At 39.9% G+C, this 6519-nt stretch overlaps 1 pseudogene; it reads left to right on the forward strand.

The window, feature by feature from the left end:
• Positions 1–5112: 5112 nt before the first annotated feature.
• LOC144255162 (C-terminal-binding protein 2 pseudogene) lies at positions 5113–6316 on the forward strand (annotated as a pseudogene).
• Positions 6317–6519: the final 203 nt, after the last annotated feature.

Here is a 6519-nt window from a genome sequence, read left to right on the forward strand (position 1 = left end):
GTTGTTTATTTTGCATTATATTTTAGTGCCTATATATCACTGTGTACCTGCCTGGAATTTTGATTTCTCTCCCAGTTCCCAGATGTCTAGACTTGAAATACCCTCCTTGTTCTGTGTTAGTAGTCTCTGTTCTCCTACCTGAGAAGAGTTCAAAACAGAATTTGGAAATCAAAGGAAAGGAAGTGCTTCACACTGTGCTCACTTATTATCAGATACAATGCAGTTTCATTTAAGAAACATATTTGATTGAAGGGAGTAGCACGGTGATTTGCTAATGAGCCCGTTTTGTTTCACTGCTGCCTTTTTATTTTTTATTTTTTAATTGGTGCCTTTTTATTTTAACAGTAGATGACCCCCCCAAAAAAAAAAAAAAACTGGGAAGAGATGAGATAAATGCAGTTCTGGTGTTAATATGAAAATTAAAAAAAAAAATATCACCATTCTTCAGAAAAAATCTTGATGAGATCAAGTGGTATTATTTGATGAAATTTAGAATTTAAGACAATCATATACGTGAATATATGCATTAATTTGAGTTCAAAATGTTCAAGTTACTCTTTTTTTAAAGAAGTATTTTATTTTATTTTACTGATATTTTTTAATGTTTTTTATTATTTAATTATTATACTACAAAATCAACTTTTTGGTGGATGGTTCTATGAATTTAAACAGATGTACAGAGTTGTGAAAACACCACCTAACCCAAATATAGGGCAGGTCTATCAGCCCTCCAAGAGCCCATCCTGCTGCCAACATTGTAGGCAATGATTTCAAGGAAGTATTATTAAAATAAATTTATGAGTTGATCTATCTGGATGAGGAACTTGATAGACTTGTGTTTGCCTATTTATCTTATCTAAGCCCTGATGTGTCTGCATGTCTTGATTTATCTTGAAGACCAAAATCAAGTTTCACAAGTTTTTCCTAGACACTTGTCTGATTCTTCAAATCTACCTCCATTTCCCCCAAATCATCTCCTCATTCTCAATTGTTCACAGGCCCATGAATAGAAAGATATTAATCAATATACCATGCCAACAGCTTTTCAGCTCTGGCTATACACAGGAACACCTAGCTATTTTTTTTTTAAATTAATCAAATGGCCAGGACACACATCAAACCAGATAAATAAGAATTTTTGAGAAGAAAGCATAGGCGTCAATACTTTATAAACAGATCCCTGGGTTTGATAACCGCAGCTTTAATATATCACCTATTGCAGAGATATTTCCTTCCTTCAAGGATATTGTTTTCTAAGAGATAATACCAATTTAAAAAATTGTTAGTAACCCCTGGGAGACAATGAGATGAAGTTTTTAAAGCCCATGTTCTGGAGTTGAGTCAATGAGCATTCGATTTTAGTTCTGCTACTTACTAGATATGTGACCATGGGCAAGTTCTGTTTAACTCAGTGGCGTTATTGGCAACATACTGAGAGGACCTATCACAGTTGTGAGAATTAAATAAGATAATATAGATGGAACATTCTGAAAGTTCCTGTGAATAAACACTGTCCATCAAATAAGACAGTGAAATGTCTGTATTTTAAGTTAACAGTTAGTACGCAGAAGACACTAGTGGAGACTGGAACTGTTCAGAAAGATGACATGGTTAATAGGAAGTTTGAAATGGATCAGAAAGCATGTGAAGGAATTTTGTATAAATTTAACTGTGGCCACAACCTACATAAAATTATGAATCAATAAGCCTAGCTGTAGAAGCTGATTGAGTTAAAAGCATTAACTTAAATTCTGCTAAACTGCTATTTTTTTTCCAGAATCTGCCCCATATCTTCATTTTATATAGTAACTATGAATATACTTTTCTATATTTTAATTGAGACATTTAAATCTCCTTCTTATCCAAGGATAATTCGGTCAGATGTTACTAAAATGGTGACCAACCATCTCAGTTTGCCTAGGACTAAAATGTTTCCTGGGACACAGGACTTTCAGTGCTAAAACCACGAGTTTCCCAAATGACCTGGGATTCCCAGTCACCCTGCATGCTTATAAACATGTGTTGAGGACAGGAACTGTACTCAGGGCCTCATTACCTAACCAGTCCTGCCAGTATAATCCATTCCTTATCCACAACAGCCCCACCCTTGTTTCCTGCTGATTTCCTGATTTTCTTGATTTTCCACTGATTCTATGATTCTCCCTTTTCTACTAAAAAAAAAAAAAAAAAAAAACTGCTTTCCTTACTAGAAGAATTCAGGGACACTATACAGTTATCATAATAGTTTTTAACCTTTTCCATGAATGTAAGTATACTTTGTGAGGCCATACTGTCTCATGGGGGCATGGCACATAGTAGGTACTCTGAAAACAGCTTAATGACTGAATAAATTTTCTCACTCAGGAGACTTGATACCCACCAGCAAGAGTAGTTAGAGGTCTGTGATACGTCTTTATCATGACAAAGGGGAAAATCAGGAGCAGAGATCCTGGAAAATAGCTGGAGAAACTCATTATGTAGTTAAAACCCAGCTTCTTTTAAAATAAGAACCATACTTGAAGATTTAGAAGTAGTGATGGAAAAAACTGAGGAAATGAAATGCTCCTGTAAGTCAGAAGTGGTAGATTTCCAGGTGTTAGAAAGATCATAGGAATGAACGAATGAGAGCTGAGAAAAATCAAAGAAGCAAGTTTCTCAAGTTATGGCTCTTTTGTTAATTAGGATATTCAAATATGCCAGTCCCCTCCCCAGGGTGTTATCCAATCGTAAATGACTACTCAGATACGTGCAGCACCTCCTCATTGTTTTCCCCTTGGGAGAATATTGTCTGCCTCTCACCCTGCAGTACTCTACCATTTTTGGATTATTTGTTTTTAGTCTGTTTGATCTTGAGATGCTGTGGGCCAATGTCTAATCTAGGGTTCCTGTTTGTCAAGTCACTTTTATTTTTAAACTCAACCTTTCAAAACAAGAATGTCAGAACATTTCTGTCTTTAACTTCTGTCAAAGATCACAAACTATTGAGAGATGGTAGATTCTTTTTTCCATAACAAGTTTATTTTTAATCTACTCATGTTTTTTAAATTAAAAGTGCTCACTCTTTTTTTTTCCAAAAAATTGGACAGCATATTCGTCAGTAGTGACCCAAATGAGATCAAGAAATCCACGTATTCATTCCTTTCCTCTTTGAAGACTGAAAAGCAGTATAAACTGTAAATATGGAATCCAAAGACATTACTATTGCCATTAGGAAAGAATGTTAGGTTTTAAAGAACAGAGTAATTGAAGGTACACATATGAAAACTATAAATGTATTCTGGATTTTAACTTTATTAATAATATATGACATTATTAGTTCAGTGTCATAGTATTACCCTGAAAAATTATCAAACATGCACTTACACTAGTTTTTTTTTTTTAAATCTACATAGCCTCTGTTGTCCTCATTTAAAATTAATTGCCCCTTTTCTTCCTTCTTTGTTTCTCTTCTTAATACTATAGTCCCAAAAGCCATTAAATGGTCCCTATCAGGAAGAAGAAACACTTGGTAGAGGGCAAGGCAAAGTAGTCCTTTAGTGAGACAGCAGCCCATCCCAATAAACAAAAATATAAATTAAAAACAGAGGTCAGCTTTCTCACTGAAAGAAAAATAAGCCATGAATATGAAAGGAGAAAACCTAGAGGGTATAATAGATATATTAAGAGAGAGATCAGATCCACTAGCCCTATGCACTGAGAGGGTCTGAGGACAGTGTCACTCTGATAGAAATTAGCACAACACCAAGACTTTCCAGGGCTCCCTGGACTACAGAGCTAGTTTTAGAAATTCTAGAATTTACTAGGCAGAAGTTAAGGGAATACACAAAGAATGATTGTCCTATGTCAGATAGATACCAAAGCCAGCCTGAAGGGGGACCCCACTGGCCAAATCTTGGGTAACTTAGTATCAAAATTCTTAATAATAGTAAGAGAACATAGCCAACTGCATAAAATAGAAACCCTAAGTCTACACTGGAAGAGAAAGAGAGAAAAGGAGCAAAGAAAGAGAGTAAGATTTTCCAAACAGTAAAATAACAACTAATATGTGTAGAAAACAGAAATGGAATTTTGAAAATTACCATTTATCAGTTATAATAATCCAAGTAACATTAACAAAACTATTTAAAACTAGTAGGCGAATGCTGAATGAAGTATCTCCCCAAATACATACCAATTATATAAAAAGGAAACACTTTACAGTGGAAGAATCCAGAGGATATCATCTCACCCAAGTGGTCCAAGCGAATGTCATCAGTCACAGGATGAAACAACCTCATGTCCCACCTGATAGAATACAGAGGAAGGGTCCAGAATCACTGCAGGGACAATCATGGCCTGAATCTAATAAGGGAAACATCAGAAAACCCCAATTCTCCAAACTAATAAATACCTACAGGTTCCAAAGGTCAGGGAAGGATTTTGATGGAAGGCAACTGAAGAGATGTGACAGAAACATGCAACATGTAATCCTGGATTAGGTCCTTTTGCTATAAAAGCCATAAATGGGGCTGGGGATATAGCTCAGCTGGTAGAGTGCCTGCCTCCTCACATTCACAAAGCCCTGGGTTCAATACCCAGCACCACCAAAAAAAAAAAAAAAAAAGAAAAAATTACTCTACAGTCAATGAAAGTGTTTTATGAATAAATATTTTATGAGGACTTGCTGTACTATTCTTACAACTTTTCTATAAGCTTATAGTTACCTGAACTAAAAATTCCAAATTTAAGTCATCTTAGATACTTAAATAAGAAAAGGCACATCTTAGATACTTAGGTAAGTAAAGGCACAATGTCTGCCAATGTCAAAAGCCAATCAGGACCCACGACTGAGCCTCACCAGAGCCAGGCACCCGGCAGGACCCTGCTGGGGCCATCCCTGCTCCAGTGATCCTGTCCTCCGATGCCCCAGACCTGTAGTCTTGGTGTCCCTGGCGCCTCTAGTGGACTTTTGCGGAGGTTCGTTGATTGAGCAATCCTGACCAATTGCAAGCAAACGGGTTTCACCACCTTAAATGGTTTTGAGCCAATGGAGCTGTATCCCCTTAACAAGACGGACAGCCGTCGCGTGAACTGTAGAATTTGCTGACAAATTTATAGTGGTATCAGGGCCCCCTGCACCCCCGCCCCTTGATGGCACTGCTGGATGGCAGAGACTGCACCGTGGAGATGCACTGTGGCCTTCTGCGATGCACAGTCCACTCAGGAGATCCACAAAAAGGTGTTAAATGAGGCCGTGGGCGCCATGATGAGCCACCCTATCACCTTCACCAGGGAAGACCTGGAGAAGTTCAAGGCCCTGCGGGTGATTGTGCGGATTCGCAGTGGCTATGACAACGTGGACATCAAGGCTGCCAGCGAGCTTGGGATCGCCGTGTGCAACAACCCGTCAGCAGCTGTGGAACAGACGGCCGATTCCACCATCTGCCACATCCTCAACCTGTACCGCCGCAATACGTGGCTGTACCAGGCCCTGCGGGAAGGCACACGGGTACAGGGTGTGGAACAACAGATCCGCGAGGTGGCCTCAGGAGTAGCACGAATCCTTGGCTTCGGTCGCACCGGGCAGGCAGTTGCTGTTCAAGCCAAGGCCTTTGGATTCAGTGTCATATTTTATGACCCCTACTTGCAGGATGGGATGGAGCGGTCCCTGAGCGTGCAGAGGGTCTACACCCTGCAGGACTTGCTATATCAGAGCAACTGTGTCTCCTTGCACTGCAATCTCAACGAACATAACCACTACTTCATCAATGACATTACTATAAAGCAGATGAGGCAAGGGGTATACCTTGTTAATGCAGCCCGTAGTGGCCTGGTGGACTAGAAGGACTTGGGGCAGGACCTCAAGGAGGGCAGGATATGAGGGGCAGCCCTCCATGTGCATGAATCGGAGCCCTTTAGCTTTACTCAGGTTCTTTGAAAGATGCACCAAATCTCATCTGCAGCCCCCACATGGCCTGGTATAGTGAACAAGCATCACTTGAGATGAGAGAGGCAGCTGCCACCGAGATCTGCCAAGCAATCACACACAGGTCGCATCCCAGAAAGCTTAAGAAATTGTGTCAACAAGGAATTCTTTGTCACATCAGCTCCTTGGTCAAAAATAGACCAGCAAGCAATTCATACTGAGCTCAATGGTGCCACATACAGGTGTCCACCGAGCATAGTAGGAGGACTTCGTGCAGCCATGGAAGGGATCATCCCTGGAGGCATCCTGGTGACTCACAACCTCCCCACGGTGGCACACCCTTCCCAAGCTCCCTCTCCCAACCAGCCTACAAAACATGGGGACAATCAAGAGCACCCCAACGAGCAATAGCAGAGAATGCTGAAAGGTAATCATTCAGATAAACTTGGGACCAAGAGACAGTGAAAATGGATGAACTAAAAGAGAAGGAAGTTGGCAGTCTTTTTAACTGACCCTGGACATATGCATCCTTGGTGTTGCAGTGTTAAAAGCTCCAAGAGCTAGAAAACTGAAGATGTCATCTGCTTCGGGAAGCGCTGAAAGAAGAGGACAGG

This window comes from Urocitellus parryii, chromosome 5 (assembly GCF_045843805.1).
Source record: "Urocitellus parryii isolate mUroPar1 chromosome 5, mUroPar1.hap1, whole genome shotgun sequence".
Taxonomy (NCBI): Eukaryota; Metazoa; Chordata; class Mammalia; order Rodentia; family Sciuridae; genus Urocitellus; species Urocitellus parryii.